This window comes from Salmo salar, chromosome 02 (genome assembly GCF_965601325.2).
Source record: "Salmo salar chromosome 02, fSalSal1, whole genome shotgun sequence".
NCBI classification, from domain to species: Eukaryota; Metazoa; Chordata; class Actinopteri; order Salmoniformes; family Salmonidae; genus Salmo; species Salmo salar.
Window position 1 is genome coordinate 4,990,001 of NC_138292.1, and position 20,739 is coordinate 5,010,739.

General features: G+C 46.5%; 1 protein-coding gene and 1 long non-coding RNA gene across 6 annotated transcripts in view; both read right to left on the reverse strand.

The window, feature by feature from the left end:
• LOC106606175 (protein MTSS 1) overlaps positions 1 to 20,739 on the reverse strand; it is a 162,505-nt gene that overhangs the window by 116,699 nt on the left and 25,067 nt on the right. The gene's annotated exons all lie outside the window — the stretch shown is intronic.
• LOC145859537 (uncharacterized) lies at positions 18,927 to 20,733 on the reverse strand. Its single transcript, XR_014379759.1, has 3 exons — positions 20,250 to 20,733; positions 19,938 to 20,178; positions 18,927 to 19,900 (listed from the first exon to the last, which is right to left on the reverse strand). It is a non-coding gene; the product is annotated as an uncharacterized LOC145859537 (long non-coding RNA).

The following is a 20,739-nucleotide window of genomic DNA, read 5'->3' on the forward strand; positions in this document are numbered from 1 at the left end:
GCGAGACAGAGAGTAGATCATCTTGTCAAGACAGAGAGTAGATCATCTTAGCGAGACAGAGAGTAGATCATCTTGTCAAGACAGAGAGTAGATCATCTTAGCGAGACAGAGAGTAGATCATCTTAGCGAGACAGAGAGTAGATCATCTTAGCGAGACATAGAGTAGATCATCTTAGCGAGACAGAGAGTAGATCATCTTGTCAAGACAGAGAGTAGATCATCTTAGCGAGACATAGAGTAGATCATCTTAGCGAGACAGAGAGTAGATCATCTTGTCAAGACAGAGAGTAGATCATCTTGTCAAGACAGAGAGTAGATCATCTTGTCTCTGTCCTTAGATAGGAGTTGTCCTAGTTGTAGATTTGGGAAGGAGAAAAGCTCACCTCAGATGTTACTAGCCTAAGGGCTGTTCCTAAAGAACTGAGATAGCAAACCAAAACAAGCTTAACAACAACAGTGGAAGTATTGGCAGTACACAGTGCAGCCAGTAATGATGCTGCTAAATTAGATGTTACCGTCATGTTAGACTCAATAAACGTCTCTTTCAGAGTAGTCAGCCCTCGAGGCGGGGAAACGCTTTCCAATAACTACAAACAGATGCATGGAGAACACACTGTGACTGCATCCCAAATGACACTTTAGTCCCTTTATAGTGCACTACCTTTGACCAGGGTCCGTAGGGCTCTGGTTAAAAATAGTCTACTGTATAGGGAATAAGGTGCCATAGAAATAGGGGGCCATTTGGAACACACCCGGTGACTGTGGTGGAGAGGTCAGGGAGAAAGGTACAGCCGTCTCGCCTGCTAAAGGAAAACAAGGTGATTACCTTCTTTCACACCAACTAGTCAGTTGTTAAAAAAAAAAAGGCCTGCAATGAAATAAGTTCTTCAGGCTTCAAGGTTCACTAACGGGCCATTGGTCGCCTCATTACGATTTCAGAATTGGTCTACGGTCCATGTGTACCATGAACTCTGGGGAACCCTGGTTGATCTAACAGAACCTATTACACGTTCTTTGAGAACACTTTTAGAAGTAAGGGGAGGTTCCTGACTACGGCATAAAGAAAGAACAAAGAAACTAAGTTCAAGAAACTTGCGGTTGAAATATGAAACAATTGACTTGTTCTTCTTGTGGCTTTCCGGCAGACTAGACGCTTCTGAGTGCACTGCTGCCACTCGCAGGTCAAAACTGAGTCCATATCCCAGAGACTTGGAGACTGTTTTGCCTTCAGCTGTGAGACTGGCTTCCTGTCTGTGGTGCCAGTCAAGGTCAGCTATGAGGCTGGCTTCCTGTCTGTGGTGCCAGTCGAGGTCCGCTGTGAGGCTGGCTTCCTGTCTGTGGTGCCAGTCGAGGTCCGCTGTGAGGCTGGCTTCCTGTCCATGGAGCCAGTCGAGGTCCACTGGAGGCTGGCTTCCTGTCTGTGGTGCTAGTCAAGGTCAGATAAGGATAAACTAGGAAGCTACCAGAAGAACTGTGTGATCAGCGTTAGCCAGTTGTTTGACAAGAGAAGATTGAAGGCTAGCTACTGTTTCTAGGGTGGAGGACATTCTCTATCAGCTTGATTACAGTGGAAAGCGACATAGAAACATTTATAAACTGATTTATAAAAGGAGAGATATTAAAAACAACAGTAAAGTTTGCTCTTCATTAAAAGCCATTGATTCATTTTTCTAGCATTTTATCAAGGGAAAACATTTAACAATGTTCTTTGTTTCCCTTCTCTGAAAAAAAGACTTGTATTGCTGGTTGTTTTCTGAGCTATGCTTTCTAGAACTGTAGGACAAAGATGGATCTGTCGCCAGCACCGAGTCCTCCAGCCTTCCAGCAGACGTCCTTTCTGGCCTGATGAAAATAGACCAGGAAAACCACAAGCATTGGAGAGTTGACGGAGCTAGCCGGAGCGTTCGGGCCTTCCAACAGTGCACGCTCCTGTTCAGCCTAGACAACTAGCTGGACAATGTAGTCATACACATGAACCAACGGCCTGTTTCACAGTCACTCAGCAACCACGGCTCGGACTGGCTGACATGGCTAAAAACAGACACAGTAGTCTCTGTAATGATGAATCTCATGTACATACAGAAGACTGATTGAGCCTGGCGCCTTGCAGTCTTCCCTTACCAGGTGGACTGGGACTGAGTGAGAATGATACTGCTTTTCCATAGGGACATGAACCCCCCCCCCCAGCTAACAACAAACGTTCCTACAACTTTAGAGAATGTTCCTTTTAACCTACTATGTTAATGCTCCTAACCTGCTATGTTAATGCTCCTAACCTGCTGTGTTAAGGCTCCTAACCTGCTATGTTAATGCTCCTAACCTGCTGTGTTAATGCTCCTAACCTGCTATGTTAATGCTCCTAACCTGCTGTGTTAATGCTCCTAACCTGCTATGTTAATGCTCCTAACCTGCTATGTCAATGCTCCTAACCTGCTATGTCAATGCTCCTAACCTGCTATGTCAATGCTCCTAACCTGCTGTGTTAATGCTCCTAACCGGCTATGTTAATGCTCCTAACCTGCTGTGTTAATGCTCCTAACCTGCTATGTCAATGCTCCTAACCTGCTGTGTTAATGCTCCTAACCTGCTGTGTTAATGCTCCTAACCTGCTGTGTTAATGCTCCTAACCTGCTATGTCAATGCTCCTAACCTGCTGTGTGAATGCTCCTAACCTGCTGTGTTAATGCTCCTAACCTACTATGTTAATGCTCCTAACCTGCTATGTCAATGCTCCTAACCTGCTATGTTAATGCTCCTAACCTGCTGTGTTAATGCTCCTAACCTGCTATGTTAATGCTCCTAACCTGCTGTGTTAATGCTCCTAACCTGCTATGTCAATGCTCCTAACCTGCTGTGTTAATGCTCCTAACCTGCTGTGTTAATGCTCCTAACCTGCTGTGTTAATGCTCCTAACCTGCTATGTCAATGCTCCTAACCTGCTGTGTTAATGCTCCTAACCTGCTGTGTTAATGCTCCTAACCTGCTGTGTTAATGCGCCTAACCTGCTGTGTTAATGCGCCTAACCTGCTGTGTTAATGCTCCTAACCTGCTGTGTTAATGCTCCTAACCTGCTATGTTAATGCTCCTAACCTGCTGTGTTAATGCTCCTAACCTGCTATGTTAATGCTCCTAACCTGCTGTGTTAATGCTCCTAACCTGCTATGTTAATGCTCCTAACCTGCTGTGTTAATGCTCATAACCTGCTGTGTTAATGCTCCTAACCTGCTGTGTTAATGCTCCTAACCTGCTGTGTTAATGCTCCTAACCTGCTGTGTTAATGCTCCTAACCTGCTGTGTTAATGCTCCTAACCTGCTGTGTTAATGCTCCTAACCTACTATGTTAATGCTCCTAACCTGCTGTGTTGTGTTAATGCTCCTAACCTGCTGTGTTAATGCTCCTAACCTGCTGTGTTAATGCTCCAAACTGCTGTGTTAATGCTCCTAACCTGCTGTGTTAATGCTCCTAACCTGCTGTGTTAATGCTCCTAACCTGCTGTGTTAATGCTCCTAACCTGCTGTGTTAATGCTCCTAACCTGCTGTGTTAATGCTCCTATTCTGCTGTGTTAATGCTCCTAACCTGCTGTGTTAATGCTCCTAACCTGCTGTGTTAATGCTCCTAACCTGCTATGTTAATGCTCCTAACCTGCTGTGTTAATGCTCCTAACCTGCTGTGTTAATGCTCCTAACCTGCTGTGTTAATGCTCCTAACCTGCTGTGTTAATGCTCCTAACCTGCTGTGTTAATGCTCCAAACTGCTGTGTTAATGCTCCTAACCTGCTATGTTAATGCTCCTAACCTGCTGTGTTAATGCTCCTAACCTGCTGTGTTAATGCTCCTAACCTGCTATGTTAATGCTCCTAACCTGCTGTGTTAATGCTCCTAACCTGCTATGTCAATGCTCCTAACCTGCTGTGTTAATGCTCCTAACCTGCTGTGTTAATGCTCCTAACCTGCTGTGTTAATGCTCCTAACCTGCTATGTCAATGCTCCTAACCTGCTGTGTTAATGCTCCTAACCTGCTGTGTTAATGCTCCTAACCTGCTGTGTTAATGCGCCTAACCTGCTGTGTTAATGCTCCTAACCTGCTGTGTTAATGCTCCTAACCTGCTATGTTAATGCTCCTAACCTGCTGTGTTAATGCTCCTAACCTGCTATGTTAATGCTCCTAACCTGCTGTGTTAATGCTCCTAACCTGCTATGTTAATGCTCCTAACCTGCTGTGTTAATGCTCCTAACCTGCTGTGTTAATGCTCCTAACCTGCTGTGTTAATGCTCCTAACCTGCTGTGTTAATGCTCCTAACCTGCTGTGTTAATGCTCCTAACCTGCTGTGTTAATGCTCCTAACCTGCTGTGTTAATGCTCCTAACCTACTATGTTAATGCTCCTAACCTGCTGTGTTGTGTTAATGCTCCTAACCTGCTGTGTTAATGCTCCTAACCTGCTGTGTTAATGCTCCAAACTGCTGTGTTAATGCTCCTAACCTGCTGTGTTAATGCTCCTAACCTGCTGTGTTAATGCTCCTAACCTGCTGTGTTAATGCTCCTAACCTGCTGTGTTAATGCTCCTAACCTGCTGTGTTAATGCTCCTATTCTGCTGTGTTAATGCTCCTAACCTGCTGTGTTAATGCTCCTAACCTGCTGTGTTAATGCTCCTAACCTGCTATGTTAATGCTCCTAACCTGCTGTGTTAATGCTCCTAACCTGCTGTGTTAATGCTCCTAACCTGCTGTGTTAATGCTCCTAACCTGCTGTGTTAATGCTCCAAACTGCTGTGTTAATGCTCCTAACCTGCTGTGTTAATGCTCCTAACCTGCTGTGTTAATGCTCCTAACCTGCTGTGTTAATGCTCCTAACCTGCTGTGTTAATGCTCCTAACCTGCTGTGTTAATGCTCCTAACCTGCTGTGTTAATGCTCCCAACCTGCTATGAAAAAGTCACTTCGGTATGGAAGTGGTGTGAAAAGAGTGTTTCCCGCCTCACTATACCGACCCAGTAAGTATATAACCTATTGATATCCCTTATTGGGACAGGGGCTAGGGTGTTGGTCATTGTTGCTGGGGGGGGTCCCAGACCCACTAGGGGAATCACCCTACTCTCACATTCTAAACAATATATGTTCATTTCATTATTTTGGCAACAGTTACAACACCCCTATCTGATCTCTGGTCAGACTTGAATGTTTGTACAAACTGTTTATCTGAGCCAAAACATGAATACCGAAGTTACACAACAGTGGCTGATGTTCGTCCGAACTGAAACTGAAGGTCACGATAAACGCTTATTGGCATTCAAAAACTTCTCTTCAAACTTCACATCTTTCTCCCTCTGAAACTCCAATAAAATATACTGCATTTTTTTGGGTGAAAAGGCAACAGGTTTGTCAAACAAAACACATTTCAGTAGATAACACACAGTGAATCGCTGGTGTTTTATTTTGGCCTGCAGTTTGAATTTCGTCTCCTGTGTTATGATGCTAACAGTTGAAGTGAATTAGTGCAATGCTAAGACAGAGGCCCAGTTCAAGCAGTCTAATGTTGATTACAGTAAGCATGTCACTTGATACTTCAGACCAGTACAGTCCTCCTCCTCTCTCCTAGGACCCTGAATCATTCTTCCTCCATCAGTCACTCAGACTCATCTCAACTGAATTTTTTATTTTATTGTATTTGACCTTTATTTAACCAGGCAAGTCAGTTAAGAACAAATTCTTATTTTCAATGACGGCCTACCAGGGAACAGTGGGTTAACTGTCTTGTTCAGAGGCAGAATGACAGATTTTTACCTTGTCAGCTCGGGGATTCGATCTTGCAACCTATTGGTTACTAGTCCAACGCTCTAACCACTCAACTGAATTAAGCTGCTAAATTAAAAGGCTAATTGACATAGCGGATCTGAACCTGTATCTTTTATATGTAACGAGTCTTCATGTTGAGATTAAGGTTTATAGGTCCAATGCAGACGTTTTATCTCCATTTCTGGGTAATAATGAAGTACCTTACTGTGATTGTTTTCAATTAAAATGGTCAAAAAGAAACAAAAATAGATTCTTAGCCATGAGCAATTTCTCAAGCAAGGATTTTGCTAGGACTGTCTGTGAGTGGTCTGAATGGGGAGGGGGAAACAAAAAACTAGCTGTTATTGGCAGAGTGGTTTAGAACACTCTTTCTTATTGGTCTATTAACTAATTTACCACCCGGTTAAAAACTCCCAAGCTCCATCCCACCAGAACAGGCTGAAATCTCAGACAGCCTTTTCAAATAACTCTTACACTAAAAGGGGATTATCATAATTTTCATTATTGCACAGTATTATTCCAACCTCATAGTGTGTAAATATATATAAAACACAGGAAAGAAATCACATTTTTGAATGCACTGGGCCTTTAACACAGGACTAAACACATTTCACGTTAGCTAGGCCAGTAGCTGCGATCGTAAACTGAAGACTGGAATTTAACTTGCAATGCATTTGAGTTACAGAGATAAAGTGAAAAGGCAAATAGCTATGCAAAGCAAACAGAGAGTAGTAGGTTAAATACATATGAGGTGAGAGAGCAGCAGCTGAATCATGTTATAAAACACAATAACCTCCACATCAGCAGGTTCACAAATACTGCTGGATCATTTTCAGAGACGGGGTGGAAAGATGCAGGTTCCACCAGTCAGCCAGCCGGCCAGCCAGTCACTCAGCTAGCCAGCCATCCAACCAGTCAGCCAGCCAGTCGGCCAGCCAGTCACTCAGCTAGCCAGCCATCCAACCAGTCAGCCAGCCAGCCAGTCATCCAACCAGTCACTCAGCTAGCCAGCCATCCAACCAGTCAGCCAGCCAGTCACTCAGCTAGCCAGCCATCCAACCAGTCAGCCAGCCAGCCAGTCATCCAACCAGTCACTCAGCTAGCCAGCCATCCAACCAGTCAGCCAGCCAGTCGGCCAGCCAGTCACTCAGCTAGCCAGCCATCCAACCAGTCAGCCAGCCAGTCACTCAGCTAGCTAACCAGCCATCCAACCAGTCAGCCAGCCAGTCGGCCAGCCAGTCACTCAGCTAGCCAGCCATCCAACCAGTCAGTCAGCCAGCCGGCCAGCCAGTCACTCAGCTAGCCAGCCATCCAACCAGTCAGCCAGCCAGTCGGCCAGCCAGTCACTCAGCTAGCCAGCCATCCAACCAGTCAGCCAGCCAGCCAGTCGGCCAGCCAGTCACTCAGCTAGCTAGCCAGCCATCCAACCAGTCAGCCAGCCAGTCGGCCAGCCAGTCACTCAGCTAGCTAGCCAACCAACCAGTCAGCCAGCCAGTCGGCCAGCCAGTCACTCAGCTAGCCAGCCATCCAACCAGTCAGCCAGCCAGTCGGCCAGCCAGCCAGTCGGCCAGCCAGCCAGTCGGCCAGCCAGCCAGTCACTTAGCTAGCCAGCCATCCAACCAGTCAGCCAGCCAGTCGGCCAGCCAGCCAGTCACTTAGCTAGCCAGCCATCCAACCAGTCAGCCAGCCAGTCGGCCAGCCAGCCAGTCACTTAGCTAGCCAGCCATCCAACCAGTCAGCCAGCCAGTCGGCCAGCCAGCCAGTCACTTAGCTAGCCAGCCATCCAACCAGTCAGCCAGCCAGTCGGCCAGCCAGCCAGTCGGCCAGCCATCCAACCAATCAGCCAGCCAGTCGGCCGGCCAGCCAGTCGGCCGGCCAGCCAGTCGGCCGGCCAGCCAGCCGGTCGGCCAGCCAGCCAGTCAGCCAGCCAGCCAGTCGGCCAGCCATCCAACCAATCAGCCAGCCAGTCGGCCAGCTAGCCATCCAACCAGTCACCCAGCCAGTCGGCCAGCCAGTCGGCCAGCCAGTCAGATATGTAACAGCAGCAGGCAGGTCTGAGAGAGACAGACGTGTCCAGACAGAGCTACTGAGTGCTGACAGAGGCATGGTGATAATCCCAGATATTTGTCTCAGGCCCTGCATGGCCACTTGTCAACACAACACACAGTACAACATGGTTATTTTAAACCTGCGTATTTACTAGTCCTGAGGGGTGGGGAGGGGAGTATTTCATGACAACAACATTAAGGATTAGAAAGATAATAAAGGGAACTGAACTAATTAAGATAATCTATGAAATGACAGACTAATAAAGTGAATTGAACTAAACTAATTATGATAATCTATGAAATTACAGGCTAATAAAGTGAATTGAACTGAACTAATTAAGATAATCTATGAAATTACAGGCTAATAAAATCAACTGCTCTGGACATTCTGCTTACCCTGGACCAGGCCCTGATCCCCGGGACTCGAAAGAGGAAGCGGTGGCGCAAGCGAGGCAGCGTCATGACTAAACTACGTCGGCGAGCATGTAGACCGCCATTGCCTTGTGTTTCGTTGAGCTCCGTTCCAGACTGTCCTATCAACGAGACCTGAAAAACTGTAACATCCTACGTTTCTCAGAGTTGTGCCTTAACGAGGACATGGACATACAACAGACAGTTGTTTCTGTACATGGTCAAGACCAGAGAGTAAGGTGAGACAGGGAGGACTGTGTCTCTTTTCCTGGCAGGAAAACTTACATCCGTTTTACCTCACTTTTACCAGAATTTCCCCTGTTCAACTAGAGGAGACAAAACTCTAGATCCCCTTTACTTCACACAGGCGCTCACAACGCTCTCCTTCACCCTCCATTTGGCAAATCTGACCCTAACGCTAACCTCCTGATTCCTGCTTACAAGAAAAAACTCAAAACAGGAAGTACCAATACAGAAGTGGTCAGATGAAGCGTCTGCTAAGCTACAGGACTGGTTCGCTAGCACAAACTGGAATATGTTCCGGGACTCATCCGATAACATTGAGGAGTTTACCAAATCAGTCACTGGCTTCATTAATAAATTCATCGACGACGTCGTCCCCAGATAGGGGACAGAGAGGGAGACATAGAGAGGGAGACATTGACCGTCTGTACATATCCCAACCAGAAGCAATGGATTACAGGCAACATCCGTACTGAGCTAAAGGCTAGAGCTGCCGCTTTCAAGGAGCGGGATATTAATCTGGACGCTTCTAAGAAATCCCTCTACGACCTCTGACGAGCCATCAATCAGACAGAAAGTCAATAAAGGACTAAGATGGAATCCTACTACACCGGCTATGACACTCGACGGATGTGGCAGGGCTGTAAAACTATCACGGCTTCAGGGTGTGGTAAGCAGCAGCTGTGGGATGCTGCACTGGCCTCGTTCCTCTCTCCTCAGAGCTCTGGCCTGGCCTCAGCCTCATTCCTCTCTCCCCAGAGCCCTGGCCTGGCCTCAGCCTCATTCCTCTCTCCCCAGAGCCCTCGCCTGGTCTCAGCCTCGTTCCTCTCTCCCCAGAGCTCTGGCCTGGTCTCAGCCTCGTTCCTCTCTCCCCAGAGCCCTGGCCTCAGACTACATTACAGAGCTAGCTGGCTGGATCAGAGTGCTAGTGAAGGCTGGCTGGGTGGATAGCTGGCAGGGGATGGACCAGGGCCAATGGCATCATTAAGGGCTGCATGTTCTAACGGGCCGCTGCCTTGGCCCATCTAAATAGGGCCTCAAACTCTGCCTCCTAGTGCCCCTCCCCCCCCCCGCTCTGTCCCCCCTCTCTCTCTTTCTCTCCCACCCCCTCTCTATGTCTCCCTCTCTGTCCCCTATCTCTCTGTCTCCCTCTTTCTCTGCCTCTCTCTCTCCACTTCAAAGCCCATGACTTTATCCCTGTCCTGCTAGTCGGGCCGGCCCAGGCCACCACAGCCAGATGAACTCCCTCAATTGACATTAAGGGAGGAGTGAATAGACTGAACTGGGCACGCTCACAAAGGCCTCACTGTTATCGTTTAGTACAGTACAGTAGCCTCAATGCTCTGAAGCTCTGGATTCACATACAATGGCATGACACATAAACAAGTCAGAGCAGCCATTTATACAGCCTGCAGTCTATTGAGCCTTCCTACAGGCAACCATTCTATAGTCAGGGAAAATATGATCTGAGAGAGCAGCAATCGCTAGCTCTATCTATTAATGGAAAAATGGATCAGCCTCAGAACCCTACCGAGGAGGGATAAACCTCTCAGAACCCTACCGAGAGGAGGGATCAGCCTCTCAGAACCCTACCGAGAGGAGGGATCAACCTCTCAGAACCCTACCGAGAGGAGGGATCAACCTCTCAGAACCCTACCGAGAGGAGGGATCAGCCTCTCAGAACCCTACCCAGTGGAGGGATAAACCTCTCAGAACCCTACCCAGAGGAGGGATAAACCTCTCAGAACCCTACCGAGGAGGGATAAACCTCTCAGAACCCTACCGAGGAGGGATAAACCTCTCAGAACCCTACCGAGGAGGGATAAACCTCTCAGAACCCTACCGAGAGGAGGGATAAACCTCTCAGAACCCTACCGAGAGGAGGGATCAGCCTCTCAGAACCCTACCCAGAGGAGGGATAAACCTCTCAGAACCCTACCGAGAGGAGGGATCAACCTCTCAGAACCCTACCGAGAGGAGGGAATAACCTCTCAGAACCCTACCGAGAGGAGGGAATAACCTCTCAGAACCCTACCGAGAGGAGGGATTAACCTCTCAGAACCCTACCGAGAGGAGGGAATAACCTCTCAGAACCCTACCGAGAGGAGGGAATAACCTCTCAGAACCCTACCGAGAGGAGGGAATAACCTCTCAGAACCCTACCGAGAGGAGGGATCAACCTCTCAGAACCCTACCGAGAGGAGGGATCAACCTCTCAGAACCCTACCCAGAGGAGGGATCAGCCTCTCAGAACCCTACCCAGAGGAGGGATCAACCTCTCAGAACCCTACCCAGAGGAGGGATAAACCTCTCAGAACCCTACCGAGAGGAGGGATCAACCTCTCAGAACCCTACCGAGAGGAGGGAATAACCTCTCAGAACCCTACCGAGAGGAGGGATCAACCTCTCAGAACCCTACCGAGAGGAGGGAATAACCTCTCAGAACCCTACCGAGAGGAGGGAATAACCTCTCAGAACCCTACCGAGAGGAGGGAATAACCTCTCAGAACCCTACCGAGAGGAGGGATCAGCCTCTCAGAACCCTACCGAGAGGAGGGATCAACCTCTCAGAACCCTACCGAGAGGAGGGAATAACCTCTCAGAACCCTACCGAGAGGAGGGAATAACCTCTCAGAACCCTACCGAGAGGAGGGAATAACCTCTCAGAACCCTACCGAGAGGAGGGATCAGCCTCAGAACCCTACCGAGAGGAGGGATCAACCTCAGAACCCTACCGAGAGGAGGGATCAGCCTCTCAGAACCCTACCCAGTGGAGGGATCAACCTCTCAGAACCCTACCGAGAGGAGAGATCAGCCTCTCAGAGAACCCTACCGAGAGGAGGGATCAACCTCTCAGAACCCTACCGAGAGGAGAGATCAGCCTCTCAGAACCCTACCGAGAGGAGGGAATAACCTCTCAGAACCCTACCGAGAGGAGAGATCAGCCTCTCAGAACCCTACCGAGAGGAGGGATCAGCCTCAGAACCCTACCGAGAGGAGGGAATAACCTCTCAGAACCCTACCGAGAGGAGGGAATAACCTCTCAGAACCCTACCGAGAGGAGGGATCAACCTCAGAACCCTACCGAGAGGAGAGATCAGCCTCTCAGAACCCTACCGAGAGGAGGGAATAACCTCTCAGAACCCTACCGAGAGGAGGGAATAACCTCTCAGAACCCTACCGAGAGGAGAGATCAGCCTCTCAGAACCCTACCGAGAGGAGGGATCAGCCTCAGAACCCTACCGAGAGGAGGGAATAACCTCTCAGAACCCTACCGAGAGGAGGGATCAGCCTCTCAGAACCCTACCGAGAGGAGGGAATAACCTCTCAGAACCCTACCGAGAGGAGGGAATAACCTCTCAGAACCCTACCGAGAGGAGGGAATAACCTCTCAGAACCCTACCGAGAGGAGGGATCAACCTCTCAGAACCCTACCGAGAGGAGGGATCAGCCTCTCAGAACCCTACCGAGAGGAGGGAATAACCTCTCAGAACCCTACCGAGAGGAGGGATCAACCTCTCAGAACCCTACCGAGAGGAGGGAATAACCTCTCAGAACCCTACCGAGAGGAGGGAATAACCTCTCAGAACCCTACCGAGAGGAGGGAATAACCTCTCAGAACCCTACCGAGAGGAGGGAATAACCTCTCAGAACCCTACCGAGAGGAGGGAATAACCTCTCAGAACCCTACCGAGAGGAGGGAATAACCTCTCAGAACCCTACCGAGAGGAGGGAATAACCTCTCAGAACCCTACCGAGAGGAGGGAATAACCTCTCAGAACCCTACCGAGAGGAGGGAATAACCTCTCAGAACCCTACCGAGAGGAGGGATCAACCTCTCAGAACCCTACCGAGAGGAGGGAATAACCTCTCAGAACCCTACCGAGAGGAGGGAATAACCTCTCAGAACCCTACCGAGAGGAGGGATTAACCTCTCAGAACCCTACCGAGAGGAGGGAATAACCTCTCAGAACCCTACCGAGAGGAGGGAATAACCTCTCAGAACCCTACCGAGAGGAGGGAATAACCTCTCAGAACCCTACCGAGAGGAGGGAATAACCTCTCAGAACCCTACCGAGAGGAGGGATCAACCTCTCAGAACCCTACCGAGAGGAGGGATCAACCTCTCAGAACCCTACCCAGAGGAGGGATCAGCCTCTCAGAACCCTACCCAGAGGAGGGATCAACCTCTCAGAACCCTACCCAGAGGAGGGATAAACCTCTCAGAACCCTACCGAGAGGAGGGATCAACCTCTCAGAACCCTACCGAGAGGAGGGAATAACCTCTCAGAACCCTACCGAGAGGAGGGATCAACCTCTCAGAACCCTACCGAGAGGAGGGAATAACCTCTCAGAACCCTACCGAGAGGAGGGAATAACCTCTCAGAACCCTACCGAGAGGAGGGAATAACCTCTCAGAACCCTACCGAGAGGAGGGATCAGCCTCTCAGAACCCTACCGAGAGGAGGGATCAACCTCTCAGAACCCTACCGAGAGGAGGGAATAACCTCTCAGAACCCTACCGAGAGGAGGGAATAACCTCTCAGAACCCTACCGAGAGGAGGGAATAACCTCTCAGAACCCTACCGAGAGGAGGGATCAGCCTCAGAACCCTACCGAGAGGAGGGATCAACCTCAGAACCCTACCGAGAGGAGGGATCAGCCTCTCAGAACCCTACCCAGTGGAGGGATCAACCTCTCAGAACCCTACCGAGAGGAGGGATCAACCTCTCAGAACCCTACCGAGAGGAGGGAATAACCTCTCAGAACCCTACCGAGAGGAGGGATCAACCTCTCAGAACCCTACCGAGAGGAGGGAATAACCTCTCAGAACCCTACCGAGAGGAGGGAATAACCTCTCAGAACCCTACCGAGAGGAGGGAATAACCTCTCAGAACCCTACCGAGAGGAGGGATCAACCTCTCAGAACCCTACCGAGAGGAGGGAATAACCTCTCAGAACCCTACCGAGAGGAGGGAATAACCTCTCAGAACCCTACCGAGAGGAGGGATCAACCAGGATTTACACAACGTAAGTGTTAACAAGTGTCATCCTTTAATCACATCTGTGAACATCCAATTGAACAGTTAACAAATTGATTGTAAACCATCTCATTCAAGGGAAACAGCCCAGAACTCTTCTAACTAAGGTAAAATGGGAGCGTTGAAAAGGCTGATGGACTTGTAGAACAAAAGAGAGAGTGAAAACCCTGGCTGGATATCAAGGTGGTGAGTGACAGGATGAAGATGAAGAAACACAAATAGCAGAGGATTCTAACATTCTCTAACTGCACTGTGACGTCACCGCATGTCTGATGACTCACACACAGCAGCAACACGGCCAAAGCAAACAGTAGAGTTCCACTCCTGCCGTCGTAGAGCCCTCATATTTCATTAACATACAGTACACCTCCTCTACCATGTGACAGGGTTTCAACTAGACAGTCCATCTCCTCTACCATGTGACAGGGTTTCAACTAGACAGTCCACCTCCTCTACCATGTGACAGGGTTTCAACTAGACAGTCCACCTCCTCTACCTTGTGACAGGGTTTCAACTAGACAGTCCACCTCCTCTACCATGTGACAGGGTTTCAACTAGACAGTCCATCTCCTCTACCATGTGACAGGGTTTCAACTAGACAGTCCATCTCCTCTACCATGTGACAGGGTTTCAACTAGACAGTCCATCTCCTCTACCATGTGACAGGGTTTCAACTAGACAGTCCACCTCCTCTACCATGTGACAGGGTTTCAACTAGACAGTCCATCTCCTCTACCATGTGACAGGGTTTCAACTAGACAGTCCACCTCCTCTACCTTGTGACAGGGTTTCAACAGACAGTCCACCTCCTCTACCTTGTGGCAGGGTTTCAACTAGACAGTCCACCTCCTCTACCTTGTGGCAGGGTTTCAACTAGACAGTCCATCTCCTCTACCATGTGACAGGGTTTCAACTAGACAGTCCATCTCCTCTACCATGTGACAGGGTTTCAACTAGACAGTCCACCTCCTCTACCATGTGACAGGGTTTCAACTAGACAGTCCATCTCCTCTACCATGTGACAGGGTTTCAACTAGACAGTCCACCTCCTCTACCTTGTGACAGGGTTTCAACAGACAGTCCACCTCCTCTACCTTGTGGCAGGGTTTCAACTAGACAGTCCACCTCCTCTACCTTGTGGCAGGGTTTCAACTAGACAGTCCACCTCTACCTTGTGACAGGGTTTCAACTAGACAGTCCACCTCTACCTTGTGACAGGGTTTCCACTAGACAGTCCACCTCCTCTACCATGTGACAGGGTTTCAACTAGACAGTCCATCTCCTCTACCATGTGACAGGGTTTCAACTAGACAGTCCATCTCCTCTACCATGTGACAGGGTTTCAACTAGACAGTCCACCTCCTCTACCATGTGACAGGGTTTCAACTAGACAGTCCATCTCCTCTACCATGTGACAGGGTTTCAACTAGACAGTCCACCTCCTCTACCTTGTGACAGGGTTTCAACAGACAGTCCACCTCCTCTACCTTGTGGCAGGGTTTCAACTAGACAGTCCACCTCCTCTACCTTGTGGCAGGGTTTCAACTAGACAGTCCATCTCCTCTACCATGTGACAGGGTTTCAACTAGACAGTCCATCTCCTCTACCATGTGACAGGGTTTCAACTAGACAGTCCACCTCCTCTACCATGTGACAGGGTTTCAACTAGACAGTCCATCTCCTCTACCATGTGACAGGGTTTCAACTAGACAGTCCACCTCCTCTACCTTGTGACAGGGTTTCAACAGACAGTCCACCTCCTCTACCTTGTGGCAGGGTTTCAACTAGACAGTCCACCTCCTCTACCTTGTGGCAGGGTTTCAACTAGACAGTCCACCTCTACCTTGTGACAGGGTTTCAACTAGACAGTCCACCTCTACCTTGTGACAGGGTTTCCACTAGACAGTCCACCTCCTCTACCATGTGACAGGGTTTCAACTAGACAGTCCATCTCCTCTACCTTGTGGCAGGGTTTCAACTTTCTGTTGACAGGATGTGACTCATCTTTGCTCATGCTATGAAGCTGTGAAAACAGTGTGGGTTTGGAAAACATCATGAGTCTTAAAGGTGGGAGTAAAACCTAGAATATTGCTTTGGGAAACAACACAAACCCTTGCAGTGGTAAAGAGAGATAAACACTCCCTTTAAAGAGGAGCCAGTTAAGAGAAAAGTAAACTACACTTGAATGTCTTTTTCAGAATACTAAACAACCCCTTGTACTTATACGTAAGCCTGAACAGAACACAACACAACAGAACAGAAGAGAACAGATCAGAACAAAACACAACAGGAGAGAACAGAACACAACAGAAGAGAACACAACACAACAGAAGAGAACACAACACAACAGAAGAGAACAGAACACAACAGAAGAGAACAGAAGAGAACACAACACAACAGAAGAGAACAGAACACAACAGAAGAGAACAGAACACAACAGAAGAGAACACAACACAACAGAAGAGAACAGAAGAGAACACAACACAACAGAAGAGAACAGAACACAACAGAAGAGAACACAACACAACAGAAGAGAACAGAACACAACAGAAGAGAACAGAAGAGAACACAATACAACAGAAGAGAACAGAACACAACAGAAGAGAACAGAAGAGAACACAACACAACAGAAGAGAACAGAACAGAAGAGGACAGAACACAACAGAACAGAAGAGAACAGAACAGGACAGAACAGAACACAACAGAAGAGAACAGAAGAGAACACAACAGAACAGAAGAGAACAGAAGAGAACACAACAGAACAGAACAGAACACAACAGAACAGAACAGAACAGAAGAGAACACAACAGAAGAGAACAGAACAGAGAACAGAAGAGAAGAGAACAGAAGAGAAGAGAACACTTCAGAACACAACGGAACAGAACAACACCTGTCCTCAGTAAAACCCTCTGACTGATCCAAGCAAAAGCGGATTGTTACTGTACCTATCTGTCCATGAAAGGTGACTACAATAAACCTTGGCAGATTAAACACAGTAATACTTGAATGCAAACGGTTGTTCTTTGCGAGGATTGTTTAATTGACATTCTTAATACTTCAGGAGGCTCTGAGTCGGAAAGCTGTCTCGACTTCATGTTCTTGGGGAAATAAATATGTTGACAACAATCCACTATTGATGGCAACAATGTCTTTTATCAATCTAGCCTTTCTTCCCGTAGTTTAAACCTCTCCAAATAAGATGATAACAGTCGTAGGCCTACATACTCTATATCTAACCTCAACACCCTCAACCACTCATTTCATATTAAACACTATATTTTTATATGACTTTATGAGATCACGTTCCTGTCTCAATAAAGTATCTTGTAAAATGTGAACAAACATCAATATGGGACTAATATTAACGTACTGCAAGCCCACAACAAGGAGACTGTATCTCATCTGCAGTCGTCTGTCACCCGTCCAAGTCTGGGAGGAAATAGATGAAATTATAAGATCATTCAACAACAAAAAAATTAGAAAAAACTTTATTGACTTCTTTAATTCGTGCCAAATCCTGTGAGGCGAAACAACGCTATTGAAAGCATTTGATGAGTGTAAAGCAGGTGTATACAGGTTATAACAGGTTATATACAGGTTATAACGACACCGGGAAACTCACTTCAAACTCTGACTTACAGGGTATTGTTATGGGTATACTGTTGTAGTTAAGTGTGCATTATTGTAGTGTACAGGCTACACTCTATGGACACAAATGACGGAAGTGAACTGAAGGTCTGAGGGGAAAGCCAATGGTAGGGCTAGTAGCTATGTAGTTGGAACGTTATGGGATGCCCCAGGGTATAGGCCTATGTCTGTCAACAACCTTTCAACCACACACACACACACACACACACACACACACACACACACACACACACACACACACACACACACACACACACACACACACACACACACACACACACACACACACACACACACACACATCCATTTTATATGTTACAATATGATTTAATAAGACTCTGTCTTCAAGAACTGCAGAGGTATTAGAATGTGATGTATTGTAAGACAGTGCTGGTTTACCACTGTCCCTCAGGTTTATGGCTGGGTGAGGGGGATGGATAAATAACACTGGGGTTATACAGTACACACAGTCTATGTCCTACTACTCAGACCTGGAGGGCCCCAACTTCCTAAATAATGCTAGTTGCCATGGTGACAGCTCTTACTACACCAAGCTTGAAGAATGAACACCAGGTTTCCTCTCTAACTGACTCTACTACTATAACCTAGTGTTACCTCTCTGACTCTACTACTATAACCTAGTGTAACCTCTCTAACTGACTCTACTACTATAACCTAGTGTTACCTCTCTAACTGACTCTACTACTATAACCTAGTGTTACCTCTCTGACTCTACTACTATAACCTAGTGTTACCTCTCTAACTGACTCTACTACTATAACCTAGTGTTACCTCTCTAACTGACTCTACTACTATAACCTAGTGTTACCTCTCTAACTGACTCTACTACTATAACCTAGTGTTACCTCTCTGACTGACTCTACTACTATAACCTAGTGTTACCTCTCTAACTGACTCTACTACTATAACCTAGTGTTACCTCTCTAACTGACTCTACTACTATAACCTAGTGTAACCTCTCTAACTGACTCTACTACTATAACCTAGTGTAACCTCTCTAACTGACTCTACTACTATAACCTAGTGTTACCTCTCTAACTGACTCTACTACTATAACCTAGTGTTACCTCTCTAACTGACTCTACTACTATAACCTAGTGTTACCTCTCTAACTGACTCTACTACTATAACCTAGTGTAACCTCTCTAACTGACTCTACTACTATAACCTAGTGTTACCTCTCTAACTGACTCTACTACTATAACCTAGTGTAACCTCTCTGACTCTACTACTATAACCTAGTGTTACCTCTCTGACTGACTCTACTACTATAACCTAGTGTTACCTCTCTAACTGACTCTACTACTATAACCTAGTGTTACCTCTCTAACTCTACTACTATAACCTAGTGTTACCTCTCTGACTGACTCTACTACTATAACCTAGTGTAACCTCTCTAACTGACTCTACTACTATAACCTAGTGTTACCTCTCTAACTCTACTACTATAACCTAGTGTTACCTCTCTGACTCTACTACTATAACCTAGTGTTACCTCTCTAACTGACTCTACTACTATAACCTAGTGTTACCTCTCTGACTCTACTACTATAACCTAGTGTTACCTCTCTGACTCTACTACTATAACCTAGTGTTACCTCTCTGACTCTACTACTATAACCTAGTGTTACCTCTCTGACTGACTCTACTACTATAACCTAGTGTAACCTCTCTAACTGACTCTACTACTATAACCTAGTGTTACCTCTCTACTGACTCTACTACTATAACCTAGTGTTACCTCTCTGACTGACTCTACTACTATAACCTAGTGTTACCTCTCTAACTGACTCTACTACTATAACCTAGTGTTACCTCTCTAACTGACTCTACTACTATAACCTAGTGTAACCTCTCTAACTGACTCTACTACTATAACCTAGTGTTACCTCTCTAACTGACTCTACTACTATAACCTAGTGTTACCTCTCTAACTGACTCTACTACTATAACCTAGTGTTACCTCTCTAACTGACTCTACTACTATAACCTAGTGTTACCTCTCTAACTGACTCTACTACTATAACCTAGTGTTACCTCTCTAACTGACTCTACTACTATAACCTAGTGTTACCTCTCTAACTGACTCTACTACTATAACCTAGTGTTACCTCTCTAACTGACTCTACTACTATAACCTAGTGTTACCTCTCTAACTGACTCTACTACTATAACCTAGTGTTACCTCTCTGACTCTACTACTATAACCTAGTGTTACCTCTCTAACTGACTCTACTACTATAACCTAGTGTTACCTCTCTGACTGACTCTACTACTATAACCTAGTGTTACCTCTCTAACTGACTCTACTACTATAACCTAGTGTTACCTCTCTAACTGACTCTACTACTATAACCTAGTGTTACCTCTCTAACTGACTCTACTACTATAACCTAGTGTTACCTCTCTAACTGACTCTACTACTATAACCTAGTGTTACCTCTCTAACTGACTCTACTACTATAACCTAGTGTTACCTCTCTAACTGACTCTACTACTATAACCTAGTGTTACCTCTCTAACTGACTCTACTACTATAACCTAGTGTTACCTCTCTGACTCTACTACTATAACCTAGTGTTACCTCTCTGACTCTACTACTATAACCTAGTGTTACCTCTCTAACTGACTCTACTACTATAACCTAGTGTTACCTCTCTAACTGACTCTACTACTATAACCTAGTGTTACCTCTCTAACTGACTCTACTACTATAACCTAGTGTAACCTCTCTAACTGACTCTACTACTATAACCTAGTGTAACCTCTCTAACTGACTCTACTACTATAACCTAGTGTTACCTCTCTAACTGACTCTACTACTATAACCTAGTGTTACCTCTCTAACTGACTCTACTACTATAACCTAGTGTTACCTCTCTAACTGACTCTACTACTATAACCTAGTGTTACCTCTCTAACTCTACTACTATAACCTAGTGTTACCTCTCTGACTCTACTACTATAACCTAGTGTTACCTCTCTAACTGACTCTACTACTATAACCTAGTGTTACCTCTACTGACTCTACTACTATAACCTAGTGTTACCTCTCTAACTGACTCTACTACTATAACCTAGTGTTACCTCTCTGACTCTACTACTATAACCTAGTGTTACCTCTCTAACTGACTCTACTACTATAACCTAGTGTTACCTCTCTAACTGACTCTACTACTATAACCTAGTGTTACCTCTCTAACTGACTCTACTACTATAACCTAGTGTTACCTCTCTAACTGACTCTACTACTATAACCTAGTGTTACCTCTCTAACTGACTCTACTACTATAACCTAGTGTTACCTCTCTAACTGACTCTACTACTATAACCTAGTGTTACCTCTCTAACTGACTCTACTACTATAACCTAGTGTTACCTCTCTAACTGACTCTACTACTATAACCTAGTGTTACCTCTCTGACTCTACTACTATAACCTAGTGTTACCTCTCTGACTGACTCTACTACTATAACCTAGTGTTACCTCTCTAACTGACTCTACTACTATAACCTAGTGTTACCTCTCTA